This window comes from Bombina bombina, chromosome 4 (genome assembly GCF_027579735.1).
Source record: "Bombina bombina isolate aBomBom1 chromosome 4, aBomBom1.pri, whole genome shotgun sequence".
Taxonomy (NCBI): domain Eukaryota; kingdom Metazoa; phylum Chordata; class Amphibia; order Anura; family Bombinatoridae; genus Bombina; species Bombina bombina.
The window spans coordinates 65,843,484-65,862,212 of NC_069502.1; positions in this window are offsets into that span (position 1 = coordinate 65,843,484).

Genomic DNA, 18,729 nt, shown 5'->3' on the forward strand with positions numbered 1-18,729 from the left:
GTCTTTGCAAATAAACATCTACCTAAGATGTTTTTCATTCTATGAACAAGAAAGGCAGCCCTTGCTTACCTAGATTTGAGACACATGGTGTTTGTTTTGGATTTTCTCAAGAAGAGACCACAGCACATGCACAAGTATAAGCAGGGGATCAGGAATAGGGTGTGTCTATGTTAGCTTAGAAGTGGCCAGGAGATTCTTGCCAGCAGACACCATGGACCTAGCACTTTGCATGGAGAAGGAAAATATGCCTTCTTACAAACCTGCCCTCATAAGTTATATATACTTGCTGCTACACAAGGACTTTGTTTTCTACTAAAGTTTTTGGATAGCTCAGAGCTGATGGAAACAAGCTGTGTGCAGATTTTTTTTTTTGCTTAAGTATTCTGCTCTTTAAATGTTGCAGGTGCACATGCAGAAAATCTGTAAATCCAAGCATATGGATCCGAGAACCAAGTAATACCATTTTATTTAAATTAAATATTAAATAACATTTGTAATAGTCAGTAGTAGTATTAGCTTTAAATTGTGGATGCTGTAACAATATAGTTTAACAGTATCTTAAAATGCTATCTGAAAATGTACCTACTGAAATGGTTCTCCAGCTTGATTTTAAAATCGGGAAAAACATTTTTGATTGAGACCAGCCCATTAATTGATCCATGTGATCCAACTGGTATATATTAATCAGTCCTCTCATATTGTTTATCAAATATATTGAAAATAACAAGGAAAACAATTTCAATGTGTGGTCATGTGTATGTGTATGTGTGTATATACACCACATCCACTACCCCCCTCTTTGTATATGTTTAGCAGTTGTGATATACCATATTGTGTAATAATTTTTAATATTTCATTTATTTTAAACCATAACAAACTAAGTCCTTTTAATACAATTATTACAAATAACTAGGGAGTCCATATTGCCACTTTAAAAATGGACACATATAAAAATACATATGTCAGGGCCATTTTCACGGTTGTTTAAAGAAACCCTGACATATGTATTTTTCATATGTGTCCCTTTTTAAAGCGGCAATATGGTAACCCTACAAATAACATAATTCATGCTTACCTGATACATTAATTTCTTTCATGGTGGCAAGAGTCCATAGTCCATTACTCCCGAGAATTACCTTCCCTGCCACTAGGAGGCTATAGTCTGACGTATAGCCAAGCAAAAAGAGGTAGGAAAATTAAAAAAAATTAAAAATGCTAGAAAATATAGGAGCCAGGAAAAAGATGTGCCTTAAAATAAAAAAATAAAAATATATATATAACACAGTGGGGTCTCGTGGAATCTTACCACCATGAAAGAAATGAATTTATCGATTAAACATAAATTATGTTTTCTTTCATAAAGTTGGTAAGAGTCCACAATCTATTACTCCTCAGAACCAATACCAAAAGCTGTGGAGAGTCCATGAGTATTGAAAAGTAGGCAGGGATAAAAAAAAAAAAAAAAAAAAATTCCATAAGGAAACTATATCCATGACCCTCCAAATAGAGAACAGATTCTATAATAAAAGAAGACATAAAATAACAAACAGGCAAAATAATGCTTAAACCATTGCGTATAGAACTTTCTCTCAAAGGCTGCCACAGTAGAAGCAAAAAATGGAAGAAAAAAAAAAAGAAAAAAAAAAAAAAGAAAGACCAAGAGGCTGCATGCCGAAATAGGTCAACAGAAGTCTCATTCGAGAAAGTCCAAGAAGAGGGAACTAAACTGGAAAAAAGAGCAGAAAAAAACTATTGAGGTGGAGGCTATCCCTCCTCCAAGCATATCAATAATTTGCTCTCTGACCCTGGATAAAATCAGGAAAGTGAAAAAAACAATGTTTATCAGAAAAATTCAGTAGCTCCAACATACAACTACAAGGCTCTGACAATAACCAAAACAAAAGGAAAGCTCTCTAACGAATTATAAAAATAGAACTCTAAAGAAGGAACAAAAATTCAACAAAACCACCTTATCCTAAAAATAAGGAGAGAGCAGATAGCTCAGAAAGTCTTCTAACAGAAGATATGGCCTAAAGAAATGAAAACTTCCAAAAAAGAAAGCTTCAAAACTACCATAGAAATAGGCTCACAGAGGAGCCTGAAAAAGATTGACACCAAACCCAGACCTCAAGGTGGAGAGATTGACATAACAAACTGAATATGGGCCAAAAACCTGAATTAAAAACAATGAAAATCAGAAAGATAAGCAAAAAAAACCCTGAAAAGTGTCCTTTAATAGACTAGGAGATATGACTGTATCCATCAAACTTGCACAAATACATTCTGAAAGAATAGCAGGAGAAGCTATATTTCAAAAAAACATTAAGGAATAAATGAGCCTAATAGATCCTATAGAGAAAGATTCCCAAACACAAGTTTCTGAGCCATGGATTCTAAAAAAAAATGATTAAAAGGCAATCACTCAAATCCCATGCGATCAGTCAAAAAGATTTGATATCTGGAAAGAAAGAGGCCCAGGCTACTGATCATCTGAACAAGATCTACACATCTATCTTAGGGGCCAGACTGGAGCAGTGAGAAAGACTGAAAATTCCTCTTGCCTTTGTCACGCTGCTCCGCTCTAGCCATTGCTAGGGGCGCGGCGTCTCCTTCCATGCTCATTGCCAGGGGCAGTGTCGGCTCAGATGGGTGCGAAGCAGCTGACGTCATCGCCGCACGCTCCTGATGCCGGTCAGACCTCAGTTGCGTGAATCCTGCACCTATTTAAACTTCCCCAGATGATCTGTCACTGCCCAAGTATAGGTTTTACCTGGGTGTGACAGATCGTTCTTTCTAAGTGCCTGATTACTGTTGCTGAATACTGCCTGTCTGAATACTCTACCTGCCTTAACCCTTAAACTGCTGGATTGGTTACTGTTGTTGAACCTGCCTGTCTGACTACTGTACCTGCCTTAACCCTCAATCTGCTGGATTGCTTTGCTGTTGCCAAACCCTGCCTGACTGACAATTCTAGTGGTTTATCCTTGGACTGCTTTGCTATTGCCAAAGCCTGTCTGCCTTACCATTCTAGTGGTTTATCCTTCGGCTGCTTTGCTGTTGCCAAACCCTGCCTGCCTGACCATTCTAGTGGTTCATCCTTGGACTACTCTGCTGTTGCTGCTGGGGACTGTCCTGCCTGTGGTGAGTGCCGCCTTCCTCATCTCGCTAACTTTCTCTGCTCTGGGATATTCCCTATCATTCCGGCTTGACGTCGGGATAACAAGACTACTGGCCGAGTTTGGTCTGATAGAGGATAATCCCATGAGCATTACAGCCTTAACTTGAAACTACTCTGGGACAAAGAATCAGAGGAAGAAAAAAATAAACAAGCAGAGAAGGACAAGAAACTAAAAGCATCCAGAAACTCTGCCTAAGGATCCCCTGACCTCGGAAGGAACCTGGGAAGTTTAGGCAATAGGGAGAACAGATATATCTCTGGGAGACCCCGAAAAATATAATCTAATTGAAAACAACATCATGGTGGAGAGACCATACACCTTAAAGGGACACTAAACCAAAAAAATGTCTTTCATAATTCAGGTAGAGAATAAAATTTTAAACAACATTCCAATTTACTTCTATTATCTAATTTGCTTCATTATTTAGATATTCTTTGTGGAAAAAACAGCAATGCGCATGGGTGAGCCAATCACACGAAGCATCTATGTGCAGCAACCAATAAACAGTTACTGAGCCTATCTAGATATGCTTTTCATCAAAGGATATCAAGAGAATGAAACAAATTAGATAATAGAAGTAAATTAGAAAGAGGTTTCATGTCCCTTTCATGCAGAAATTGCACACTAAGAAAAAACAGATAAGTGGCTTTTGTCTAGAGAAAGCCAAACTTTTCCCTTATGACTAAGGAATTGCAAGTCCCCCTCTGATCATTGATATAAGCTATTACAAAAACATTATCTAATAGAAATAGAAAATAGAAACCAACTCTAAAGAGTCCTGAAAAAAAGTACAGAGTTCAAGAATATTTACTGGCAACCGCGTCCCCTGAGGAGCCCAAAACCTCTGAACTCCCAGAAAACTCCTCATCTAAAAAAAACATAGTCCAAGGATGAGCAAAAGAAAACCTCTGTAAAATGAGCCACCAAGACAGGTACAGAGCTGTTCTGAAAACCTGTTAAATAAAAAGATAAGAACAAGACAAAGTAACACTGCAACACCCTGAGTTCTGTTATACAAAAAGGACACCCAGAATCTAGAAACATTTAAGGGACTAAAGCAAGGCCAAATGATAAAGCAATAAACTGCAAATTCATATTCAAAAAAGCAAATCTCAGAAGCTGATAATGTTCCTAGTGAAAAGGAACATACAAATAAATATCCCTTATTCTAACAATTGAACTGGAATAACCACAAACAAAATAATAGGGGAGGATGTCCTGGGCAATAAGGCCCATTCCAAATAAAACTTGGTTTCTAGAAAAAGACAGATAAAACGAGTGTGTAAGAGAAAAAAAAAACAGCTTATAGGTCCTAAAGGAACTAAAAATGATTAGAAGCTTAAATATATCCCTGGCCTAGTGTCCTGAAACCTCTAGAGACAGTAACATAATCCAAACAAATTCTTCCCAGAAAGGAAGGAGATAAAAGTCTACATTAAAAATATCATAATAGCAGACCATCCATATCATTCTTAAACAAGGACTGTTAAGGACATATTTCTGACAATAGTATAAATAATGGCAGAAACAGCAACACAAATTAAAGGATTAGCACAATAAGAAATCCTAAAAAAAAGTCCAGAAAATCTCACCACAATAAACAATCACTGGTAAGAAAAATAAAAAACCTAGACCATTCCTTGGAAACCTTCTAAGAAACAGTAACAGGGAATACAACCTTGGGGATTAACCACAGATTTAAAATATAATCTAAGCAAATAAAGAGCACAACCTCCACAGTCTTAGATATCTGAACCCCTAAGGTATAAAAACTCATTTAAATAGAGAACAGACATGTTCTACTAAAAATAAAAAACAGGATAAATTATACAGAAAATCATAAGAAAAACTCCTGAATCTCAGAGGAGACTGCAGCCTCTAAAGAAACGTCAGGAATAACATAAGTAAAAGGTAAATTCTTAACTCACCTTTTATGTTCCCATGAAGGCGGCAGCACTGCCAGCATATCCAAAAACAATTAAGATTTATTTTATTTCGGGATCAAAGTTTTGTTGAATTTCCCTGTAAGGAACAAATAAAAGAAGCAGTATTACCTATAGAAGCCAAATTAGATTTGAATGTATCAACATAATTAAACATGGGTCACACGAATACATGCTGGAGGAGATACCTCAATTTAGCAATAAACACAATTAACATTGGAAGGAAAGTGATCAAATGACCCAGCTTCTAAGGTAGATTCAGGACAGAATTAAAAAGCTCCATTGATTATAGCATAAACTACAGGCAAGTAGAAAAATGCATAACCACTAAAATCCCCAAATAAATAAAGCTCATAAGGATAAAGAAGCTTGTATACAATAAACATTAGGGACAGGATCAGAAGACTCTATTATAGTGAGTAATGGGATATAACATTATATATCCCCAAAGATAAATTTCTCTAAGTAAGGGAAAGACACATTTAGGGAAAGAAATAGAAAAACTCAATTTAAACATAAAACTACAAAAAGAAGTAAAGTATAAATAAAGAAATCCCCATGATAAAGTACTTTTGGGAGCAAGAACAGTATTAACTTGGTCCTAATACATCAGAACATAAAAACAAGTAACACCTACATTTGCTGGAAGCAATACCTCAGCTTGCTTATAATAATACATTTAATATTGGTAGTAAAAATGTTCAGACGCTTTAGTTTCTAAAGTAGGATAGAATCATAAGTTTCCATAATAAAATTATGATAAATGTCCCTAAAAGAAAAAACTATAAAAGAGAGGAATTACATTCTCCTTCCTTAAAAACTTTCATAAAAAAAGGTGCACCAACTATAGGAGGATGCACACCAAACAAAGGCCCATAATTAAGGGGAAAAATATGCAAAAGCACGTGCACACTCATAGGTGCCAAAAAAAACCCCATAAAATAAAAACATGTGCCCCCCCATTAAGTGTATGAGCCAAAACACCAATGAGCTCTTCAAATAAATGAGGGATAATATGTCCCAACTCCATTTATAAGCATATATAATCTTGCCCAAACATAAGGTTAATAGAGTATTTGAAAAAATAAACCATACTTACCAAAAACACTCTCCTGCTAGACACACTAACAGGAAACTAGTCCAGTACTGAAAATATATCAGCAGAGGACACAATATAGCAGGGGTGTCAAACTCATTTGAGGTGCGGGCCATTTTCCATACAAGTGAAACTCACGTGGGCCACACACTACCTACATATCTTGCCATTGCTAAACAAAGCAATGGTGTTTGCTAAAACTGTATATATTTCAAAAGATTGTGTTCTGTAAAGCAGAAATGCACTAATACTTTTACGAAGGTGACACACATGCTCCAACTGGTTACTCTCCAACATCTGTGCTTTTTTTTTTCTCTCTAGCAGTCCTGTTCCAAGCATGCTCGCAGTTTAGGATACGCATAAGCATGGTATAACATTTTCTCTGCATTATAAACAGTGGATCCCAATGCTCTCGAGTCTCGACATAGCGATCTACTATTTATATAGTGATAGACATATACCTGTTGTGATAGCTGCTGAGAATCTATTTACCCCTTTGAAAAAAAAATTAATTATATATATATATATATATATATATATATATATATATATATATATATATATATACACACACACATAAATATATATTTATCAAATATAAAGAATGGAAAGGAATGGGCAAAAATTATGTGGGAAATCAGTGCTGCCATAGTAATGAACACATATAAAGAAGCGCTGCATGTGTCAAATACATTGTTATGCACTTATCTGTGTTTGTCTTTTTTTGTATATATAACAATGTAGCTTGTTAAAGTCCTAGGAGTTTTAATGATCTCGTTAACATAGCGCATATTATTTTTCATGGAGGTGTTGAGGGCCACAAAAAAATAGGTTGCAGGGCGCATGAGGCCCATGGGCCGAAACTTTGACACCCCTGCAATAGAGGAATAATCTGTAGACCCAGTAGAAAGAGGAAAAAGACAAGTCCCTGCACATCTTCACTCTTCACCTTCCTCCAGGGGAGGAAAAGATAAGACTAACTACCATAGAGGTGGGAAGAGTTATATAGAGCTCTTGGAGTTTGGGAATCTTTGCCTCCTCCTAGTGGCAGGGAAGGTAATTCCCAGGAGTAATGGATTGTGGACTATTACCAACTTTATGAAAGAAATATAGATTTGCTGGTCATTTGGCACAGTGTATAGACAACATTTATCTTCCTCTCTACCCGCTCCTCTGTATGTGTGTGTAATATATACACAGCATGTATATATATATATAAATATATATATATATATATATATATATATATATATACTGTATATTTAAATATATATATATATAGCTTTATATATTTAGATTTAAATATATACATACAGTATATATATATATATATATATATATATATATTTATATATATATACACAATGTGTGTGTGTGTGTGTAATGTATACACAGTATATACATATATATATATATATATATATATATATATATACAGTATATAAACACTAAAATGGACTTGCACTCTCACGCTCAGTTAAATCAATTACTGATGTCAAAGTGGGAACAAAATCTGCACAAAATCTGCATTAAAATAATATGTTAAGGAGTAATGCAGGAATGTTTTTTTTTTTTTTTTTTATATATATATATATATTTATAAGTAGACTCTATGGAGACGGTTTATTAAAGTGCAGACGAACATGATACGATGTAGTGTATCATGTCAGCCGCACGTCGATAAATGCCGACAGCATATACTGTCAGCATTTATCATTGCACAAGCAGTTCTTGTGATCTGCTTGTGCAATGCCGACCCCCTGCAGATTTGCCACTAGCAGGAGGTGTCAATCAGCCCGATCGACTGCTGCTTTATAACTGCTATATAACTGTGCGAGCCTGAAGGCTTGTGCTGAAACAGGGGCATCAAATTCCATTCGGAGCTTGATAATTTGGCCCCTAAATTATGAACGTTTTCTAGGTACATAACATAGCCCATCTGGGAGTGTTTTTATAAAAATATATAGTTTTGCTTATTTTTAAATAACATTGTGCTGATTTTCAGACTCTTAGTTAGCCAAGCCCCAAAGTTGTAGATGTATACTGATGTCTATAGATTGCTGCTTGCTCCTGTTTGTGTAAAGGGGCATTTCATATGCAGGGGTGGAGGGAGAGGGGAGTGTCTGCTCTTCCTGCTTTCTCAGCTCATTTAAGTGGGTGTCCCAGCCTAAAGTCCTCAATAGTGCAAAACTGGGAGCTTCTAAGTAAGTTTTTAAAAGGTTTTATACTAGATTTTTAGATCAGTATCTGGGCACATTCTTCTTTATAGTAGTGTCTTTTACATGCAGTTATATGAAAGTTGGTTTACACTGTCCCTTTAACACTATCGTTAACCAGTTCCACAAAAACATCTTCTAGTTCTTTTTTATATTTAGTTAAGGCTGTATTCAGTGTATATATTGTGTTATGGATAATGTTTTTGTCATCTAAGCTTTTTTACTTCCAAGTGAGATAAAATATCAAACATCTCAGCTGTGTAACTTGGCGTACAGATAAAGTGTCAGAATCACATGAAATGGCTGCCCAGAAATAAAAGAACAAAATTAACAGAAAAACGAAGTGCCAGATTATGAGGGGATCACTATTTAATGTTCCCACTCGAGCGTTAACTGAGCTAGAAATAAGCTTTTTGCGCTCGTTGGGTTGCGCTCATACTATTAGTTGAAAAAGTAAACAGTTTTTGCTCTCGCGCTAACCCGTCAATAACAAACACCCGCGATAAACCCCTTGTTGCTTGCGCATAACTGTTAGTGCTTCACTCGTAATCTGAGCCTAAATATATACAGAGGTCCGTCTCAGCTATAACCTAACAACCATACAATTTAGATGAATAAGTTAAGGGCAGGTAAATATCCATTTGATCATTAGGTTGTCAATACATTTTGAATAAAATAAACTGACACAAATTACTTTCTATTTCCATCAGAGAAGCTGCTATTTGTTTGTTGAAATAGGAATTGAATGTTGAGGTTACTTGTCCTAGCTTTACCATTTAAAGGGACATTGCACATAATTAACCTTTTAAGTGTGAATGATGACACTTAGGGGTATATTTATTAATGTGTGACCGGACATGCTATGATGTAGGGTATCATGTCCGCCTAACAGCAATAAATGCCAACAGCATACGCTGTCGACATTTATCATTGCACCAGCAGTTCTTGTGAACTGCTGGTGCAATGCTGCCCCCTGCAGATTTGCAGCCAACCGGCTGCTAGCAGGGGGTGTCAATCAACCCGATCGTATTCGATCGGGTTGATTTCTGTCCGTGGCCTCAGAGCAGGCGAACACGTTATGGAGCAGCGGTCTTTAGAGCCACGAAGGGGCATCAACCTCCATACGGAGCTTGATAAATCAGCCCCATGGTCGTCATCCGCACAATGTATTTCTGCTGGTGACGGCCGCTTGCTGTCATCCAGGGTTAAAAGGACCCTATCAGAGCTCATAGTGCCCCTGCACTTACCCAACATCCCTGGAGGTCTAAGGCTCCAGGGAATCCTGGGATGCTGGTGACATCATTAGGCTTGTTCGTGGTGATGTCATCAAGCCCAGGAAACCTGGAAGTCCTGGGAGGACTTAAAGGGACATGAAACCCCAAAATTTTCTTTTATGATTTAGATAGAACATAACATTTTAATCAACTTTCCAGTTTACTTCTATTATCAGATTGGCTTCATTCTTTTAGTATAATTTGTTGAAGGAGCAGTAAGGCGCTACTATTTTATAACTAAACACATGGGTGAGCCAATGACAATCAGTATATATATGCAGCAACCAATCAGCAGTCAGAACCTAGATAAACCTTTCAGCAAAGGATAACAAGAGAAGGAAGCAAATTAAATAAAAGACGTAAATTGGAAAGTTGTTTAAAATTGTATGCTCTTCCAGAATCATGAAAGAAAATGTTTGGGTTTCATGTCCCTTTAAGGGGGCAGGATGGAGGGGTTTGTATTTAAACCCCTCAATCTCAGCTCCCTAAAGTCCTAGAAAAACCCAAGACACACCGTTTGAAAGCTGATCACCTGCTCTTTCAAATAGTGTTTCTTGTGGTTTAAAGTTTAAAGACTTTTTTTTTTAATTAAAAAATTATATTCAGGGGCGTGTCCGTGCAGATTTCTGGACAGGACGCATTTTCTGAAGGCTCCGGCTGAATCTTTAGTAATCTGCCGATTATAACTTGTTGACAGCAAGATTAAGACCATATTCCATAAAGATACCACGGTCTGGCTAATCGTGGCCCCATATTTAATCTCTTGACTGTTTATATGACTCTGGGGGCTCAGATGGGAATCTTGAGGCCTAGGGCGACAGCCCACTGTTAGGCATACACCTCCCCCCTGGGAAGAAACGGGTCATCAGTGCTGTCGGAGCAATCGGACTTACTGAAATTTCTTCATTCCCCACATATACCTGGATAGCCAGCTGAAAAACTATAAGAACCTTCATTGAATTGTCGTTTCCAGAGTACATCTATCATGTTGGTAATGGCGGGAAAGTATTACATACTACAGCCCGATGAACATCTAAGAAAATTTGAACATCTCATGCAAAAGTTGATCAACAAAGTTCCCTACGTATACCTGATGCAGCGTTTATGTGTGAGCTCAACCAAGACCTCAGAAACAGAGAATCTCACCGACATGGTATCTAGTAATTCTCAATTTATAACAAAGACCCAGCATGATCAACCGCCATTACAGAGAGCCCTCATTGAGCACCGTGGTGAGAACTCTGGAGATCCGCAGCTTTGTTTCCTAACAACATCCCTGCTCCAGCCTGACGGGAATACAGAGATATTCGGAGGCCATGCTGAACAGCCGAAGTCAGTTGAGGGGTAGTCTGCAGATGCCCTTCTCAGACAATATACAGCCAGCTAAGACCATTGGTAAAACTTGCCTGCACATTTTCCTATAGACTCTATAAGGGACTATTATCTGTTATTTTTGTTTTGCTTGCCTTAAAGTTCACAGTACTATTTTCAAGACTCTAAATGTACAAACATTTTTTTATAATTTACTTTCAATTTGAATTCTAATCTCTATCAGATTCCCTGCTAAACCCAAGTCCTATCGCCAAATATGCCCAATATGGATCATGTGTGAGTTTGTTAAAGAACCATGAGAGGTCTAAAAAGTTATAACTAGGGCCAAATAAGAAATACACTGATTTGAAGAGAGTATTCCAAGGTGCTAAAGTGGACATATGTGATGTATGATATATGTTTATGTATAGTTAGCACATTGAATCATTATGGAAATCCAATACATTGTAATACTCTTGATGTTTGCTTTGTATATGCAATTCATGATGTACATGTTCATTTGATCTAAATAAAGCACTTTTGAAAAGATAAAAAAACATACCGATATAACAAGCCTTCAATCACAATCAATCTTCTATTCAATGTTTCTTGGCCATAAAAGCATATGGGGCTCACTCCCTAGTGCAAACGTTGCTAGAATTAATCTTTTTTTTTTTTTGCACACATCAGATAGCCTTCAATGGAGAGCGCAGAAGAAAAAAAACTAACACCTATCACTCTCATGCTAATCTGTTAGGCGTTATTAATAATTTACATTCCAATGTTCTTCACATACAGGAAATTGTATGTTTAATGTAAATATATATCTCTATATATGTATCTATATATACCAATACCTATACAGTATATCTATTCCTATATATATATATATATATATATATACATACATAAAGAAGGAGACGCACTCGCTGGGTCTTAGGAAATAGTGTGTTTAATACACCATGTCCAATAGTGACGTTTCGGGGTAACTAGCCCCGTCCTCAGACCATAACAAATATATACATTAACAGCAAGTATATAAAGCCTTACCCTCCACCAAGATTCCATACCGGAAGTGTCCACAGCATTCCCCCTACGCCACTGCGCAGGACCGGGGGTGGTCATGGCAACCGGTAAACAATACTCACAGAATGACAATGAACTCCGGATCATACGGACACGCCCATCTGCACTGACAGTGCCAAAGGTAGCCGTAAGAGCCGGATAACTTTTACAATACTAGTGAAAATCTGCAAGAAAGGAAATGGAACAATACATAATAAAGTATTTACAGTCATGTCTAGCAATTCAATTCAGGGGACATTATAAATCGCATTAAGATATCAGGCTGGTCACCACATATATATGTACTATATAAAGCACCGATGCCTAAAGAGTTAAGCAAACGGACCATATAGTATCAGTTAAATGGTTATTAAGTAAGCTGCAAATACATAAAATAACAAACCATTAACTAAGTAGGGGACAATTATCATAAAAAGCAGTGCCAATCTAAATTTACATTTAGCCCATTCGGCATTAGAGTGTTAAGAGTATAAATCCATCTGGATTCTTTTTGTAGAAGTAGTTTGGCCCTGTCTCCCCCTCTGCTAGGTCTAGGAACATGATCAATTATGACATATCGTAGATTAGACACCGCATGTCCAGCCAACGCAAAATGTCTAGCAACAGGTTGGTCAGATTGTTTTTTATCAATTGCCGATCTAATTGCAGTGCGATGGTTGGCCATGCGGGTCCGCAAATCATCAATGGTTTTGCCTACGTAGTATAAACCACAGGGGCAAGGAATCAAATAGATAACATATTCAGTGGTACATGTTACACGATGTCTAATAAAGAATTTTTTGTTTGTGTGGGGGTGTACAAAAAACTTTGTGGCACTGAGGCCATTACACGTAGTACATCCCAGACATTTAAAACAGCCTGGTTTTGGTTGATTTAACCATGTCTGTTTCTTGTAACAGTCAATAGGATCCACCTTGACTAGAGTATCCCGAATGGATCTGGATCTTCTGTAACTGACTCTTGGTGGTCCCATGTTGATAAAGGGTAAGGTCTGGTCAGACTGCACAATATCCCAGTCTTTCCTTAGTACCGCTGGGAGATTCTGTTTGTCTACTGTATATGTTGTCACATATGTCATCCTATCAATATCAGGTTTCCTAGTGCTCGCCCGTAGTGCTTCCTCATGTGGCAAATCCCAAAATTGTTCCAGGCATTTATTTAGGTGCTGCTCAGTGTACCTCCATTGTAGAAATCTTGTCTTCATTTCTAGCAGTTGTTTTTTTGTTTGTACAGGGTCGCTGTTGTTTCTAACGACTCTTTTGAATTGAGAGATTGGCAACGCCTTCTTTAAAGCCGGAGGGTGACAGCTGGTAGCCTGGAGCAAGGAATTTCTGTCTGTGCCTTTGCGGAATAGTGTGGTTGAGAGATGATTCAGATTCTTGTGTATGCGCAGATCTAAGAAATCTACAGATGTTTCACTGTACTCCATCTTGATTTGAAGATTGGGACGTAATTCATTCAGCTTGTTGAACCATTGTTGAAGATCATGTGCCGATCCATCCCAAATTAAAAACAGGTCATCTATGTAACGACGGAACACCCTAATATTGGGATGGGAAAATAGATCAGTCTGGTACTGTTCAAACTCTGCCATATAAAGATTGGCAAATGATGGGGCCACACTCGACCCCATCACCGTACCTAGAAGCTGTAAGTAAAACAGGTTCTCGAAGCGGAAGTAATTCATAGTGAGGCAGTAGTTTAGCATTTCCATAATCCACTCAGTATTTGGTCCTACAAAAGGATATCTTCTCAGGTGGTTACGGACTGCCTCCATCCCCTGGCTATGTGGTATAATGGTATAGAGACTAGCCACATCCAGGGTAACGAGAAGTTCAGTCCCTTTTAGATTATTATGTTGCTTGAGTTCTTGAATAAGGGCCATGGAATCCAACAAGAAAGAAGGCATATTGCAGACCATTGGTTGAAAAAGGGAATCAAAATATGTAGCAATGGGCTGGAGCAGAGAACCAATAGCCGAAACTATTGGTCTCCCAGGTGGTTGAGTAAGATGTTTATGCACTTTGGGTAACGTGTAAAATACAGGTACCTGTGGAAACTGTACTGTTAAATATCTGAACAGCTGTTCATCTATGAAGTTATTAATTAGTGCACTATGTAGGGAAGTATCAATTTGTTTCTTAAAGGACCACACTGGATCTCCTGGAAGTTGTCTGTAAGTATTGCCATCATTTAACTGTGCAATTGCTTCACTGCGGTAGTATGAGTAATCCAGGATTACCACCGCACCGCCTTTGTCAGCTTCACGGAATACTAATTCAGTATTGTCCTTTAGCCTTTTCAAGGCTTCCCTCTCTTTTCGTGAGAGGTTATTACGGTGTTTCCCAAAGGTTCGATGGAGATCTTTTGTTGCTCCATTAGCCACCAATCTGCTATAGGTCTTGATACTTGCATTTGTGCTGCTGGGATCATATTTCCCTTTTGCTCGAAATCTTGGTATCTCTATTTGATTACCCCCAAAATGTTCCCGTAGTCGCAAACTTCTTTCAAATTTTTGTTTATCCAAAAAAGATGTAAAGGGGTCGTCATATTCAGTGGGTATAAAGGATAACCCTTTGTTGAGTACCCCTAATTCCATAGGAGTCAGGCTGTATGAACTGAGATTGATCACAATATTTTCTGTCAGAATCTCTGAGGTCTGGGGGGTCTTCCTCTTGTGCCCCCCCTCCGATTATGTGGCCTGTGCCCCTGTACTTTTTTGACCGGGTGGTTACGTCCTGGGAGCTTGTTCCAGGTTCCACATGTGTGGTAGGAGACCCATCTGATTCCGAACTGTTCCCAGAAGAATCTACTGTAGTGAGGTTTCTCGGTTTGCGATACCGAGGCTTGCGTATATTAGAGGTAGTTAGAATTCTCCTTTCCTCCGGGCTCAATAGCCATCGGTACACTCGCTTTTCCTTGTAATCTGCCATCACTACATCCCATTTTCTATTTTTGAATGTTGTCAGTTCCAATTGATATTGTGCAACTTGTTGTTCCAGTTTATTAAGCCAATTGTGTTCACTATCTGCTTCCAAAGTTGGCTTGTGTTGCTCTTCAAATTTGTCAATCTCCAGTTTTGCTGCCTGCATGAGTGTCCTCACTTCTTCAATCACCAAGAGCATGAGATCTAAGGAACACTTGTTTAAGATGCTGCACCATTTGACACAGAAGGCAGCGTTGTTCCGGCCAATTGTTGGCACACTTTTCATTCTAATCCCTCTAGGGATATACATCTTTCTGTGATATTCCGAGAGAAAGCTACCGTTTAGTGCCAAATCGGTACTTCTCTTCTTCAATTTGAGCCATTTAGAATACAGGTGGTCCGGTGGTTCTTTAGTGTACCTTGCATGACCACCCCCGGTCCTGCGCAGTGGCGTAGGGGGAACGCTGTGGACACTTCCGGTATGGAATCTTGGTGGAGGGTAAGGCTTTATATACTTGCTGTTAATGTATATATTTGTTATGGTCTGAGGACGGGGCTAGTTACCCCGAAACGTCACTATTGGACATGGTGTATTAAACAAACTATTTACTAAGACCCGGCGAGTGCGTCTCCTTCTTTATGTATATGTTTTTTTAGATGCACCCCGGGCACTTGTTGCTCATCAGTTACAGTGAGTGCGGAGCTCTGGGAATGTTTCATATTGTTTTATTTAGCTCCGGCACCCTAAGTATTTTTCTTACGGCCTCCTTCCTAGCTGTTTTGCACTTTTGGGGATTCACGCTCTATATTATTTGAGCACTGATTGTTGCTTTATACAATCTCACAATATGACTGACATTACTGCTAATTTGGAGCATGATACGGATATGGACTATGACTCGGAACATGAAATACAGGGGGCTACAGTGTTCAATTTCACACAGGAGGATGCTGATCGCATCAGATTTGATGCTTTACCAGCAAGGGACACTAAAGAACCACCGGACCACCTGTATTCTAAATGGCTCAAATTGAAGAAGAGAAGTACCGATTTGGCACTACACGGTAGCTTTCTCTCGGAATATCACAGAAAGATGTATATCCCTAGAGGGTTTAGAATGAAAAGTGTGCCAACAATTGGCCGGAACAACGCTGCCTTCTGTGTCAAATGGTGCAGCATCTTAAACAAGTGTTCCTTAGATCTCATGCTCTAAGTGATTGAAGAAGTGAGGACACTCATGCAGGCAGCAAAACTGGAGATTGACAAATTTGAAGAGCAACACAAGCCAACTTTGGAAGCAGATAGTGAACACAATTGGCTTAATAAACTGGAACAACAAGTTGCACAATATCATTTGGAACTGACAACATTCAAAAATAGAAAATGGGATGTAGTGATGGCAGATTACAAGGAAAAGCGAGTGTACCGATGGCTATTGAGCCCGGAGGAAAGGAGAATTCTAACTACCCCTAATATACGCAAGCCTCGGTATCACAAACCGAGAAACCTCACTACAGTAGATTCTTCTGGGAACAGTTCGGAATCAGATGGGGCTCCTACCACACATGTGGAACCTGGAACAAGCTCCCAGGGAGTAGCCACCTGGTTAAAAAACTACAGGGGCACAGGCCACATAATCGGAGGGGGGGGGGGCAAAAGAGGAAGACCCCCCAGACCTCAGAGATTCTGACAGAAAATATTGTGATCAATCTCAGTTCATACAGCCTGACTCCTATGGAATTAGGGGTACTCAACAAAGGGTTATCCTTTATACCCACTGAATATGACGACTCCTTTACATCTTTTTTGGATAAACAAAAATTTGAAAGAAGTTTGCGACTACGGGAACATTTTGGGGGTAATCAAATAGAGATACCAAGATTTCGAGCAAAAGGGAAATACGATCCCAGCAGCACAAATGCAAGTATCAAGACCAATAGCAGATTGCTGGCTGATGGAGCAACAAAAGATCTCCAGGGAACCTTTGGGAAACACCGTAATAACCTCTCACGAAAAGAGAGGGAAGCCTTGAAAAGGCTAAAGGACAATACTGAATTAGTATTCCGCAAAGCTGACAAAGGCGGTGCGGTGGTAATCCTGGATTACTCATACTACCGCAGTGAAGCAATTGCACAGTTAAATGATGGCAATACTTACAGACAACTTCCAGGAGATCCAGTGTGGTCCTTTAAGAAACAAATTGATACTTCCCTACATAGTGCACTAATTAATAACTTCATAGATGAACAGCTGTTCAAATATTTAACAGTACAGTTTCCACGGGTACCTGTATTTTACACGTTACCCAAAGTGCATAAACATCTTACTCAACCACCTGGGAGACCAATAGTTTCGGCTATTGGTTCTCTGCTCCAGCTCATTGCTACATATTTGGATTCCCTTTTTCAACCAATGGTCTGCAATATGCCTTCTTTCTTGTTGGATTCCATGGCCCTTATTCAAGAACTCAAGCAACATAATGATCTAAAAGGGACGGGACTTCTCATTACCCTGGATGTGGTAAGTCTCTATACCATTATACCACATAGCCAGGGGATGGAGGCAGTCCGTAACCACCTGAGAAGATATCCTTTTGTAGGACCAAATACTGAGTGGATTATGGAAATGCTAAACTACTGCCTCACTATGAATTACTTCCGCTTCGAGAACCTGTTTTACTTACAGCTTCTAGGTACGGCGATGGGGTCGAGTGTGGCCCCATCATTTGCCAATCTTTATATGGCAGAGTTTGAACAGTACCAGACTGATCTATTTTCCCATCCCAATATTAGGGTGTTCCGTCGTTACATAGACGACCTGTTTTTAATTTGGAATGGATCGGCACATGATCTTCAACATTGATTCAACAAGCTGAATGAATTATGTCCCAATCTTCAATTCAAGATGGAGTACAGCGAAACATCTGTAGATTTCTTAGATCTGCGCATACACAAGAATCTGAATCATCTCTCAACCACACTATTCCGCAAAGGCACAGACAGAAATTCCTTGCTCCAGGCTACCAGCTGTCACCCTCCGGCTTTAAAGAAGGCGTTGCCAATCTCTCAATTCAAGAGTCGTTAGAAACTACAGCGACCCTGTACAAACAAAAAAACAACTGCTAGAAATGAAGACAAGATTTCTACGACGGGGGTACACTGAGCAGCACCTAAATAAATGCCTGGAACAATTTTGGGATTTGTCACAGGAGGAAGAACTACGGGCGAGCACTAGGAAACCTGATATTGATAGGATGACATATGTGACAACATATACAGTAGACAAACAGAATCTCCCAGCGGTACTAAGGAAAGACTGGGATATTGTGCAGTCTGACCAGACCTTACCCTTTATCAACATGGGACCACCAAGAGTCAGTTACAGAAGATCCAGATCCATTCGGGATACTCTAGTCAAGGTGGATCCTATTGACTGTTACAAGAAACAGACATGGTTAAATCAACCAAAACCAGGCTGTTTTAAATGTCTGGGATGTACTATGTGTAATGGCCTCAGTGCCACAAAGTTTTTTGTACACCCCCACACAAACAAAAAATTCTTTATTAGACATCGTGTAACATGTACCACTGAATATGTTATCTATTTGATTCATTGCCCCTGGGGTTTATACTACGTAGGCTAAACCATTGATGATTTGCGGACCCGCATGGCCAACCATCGCACTGCAATTAGATCG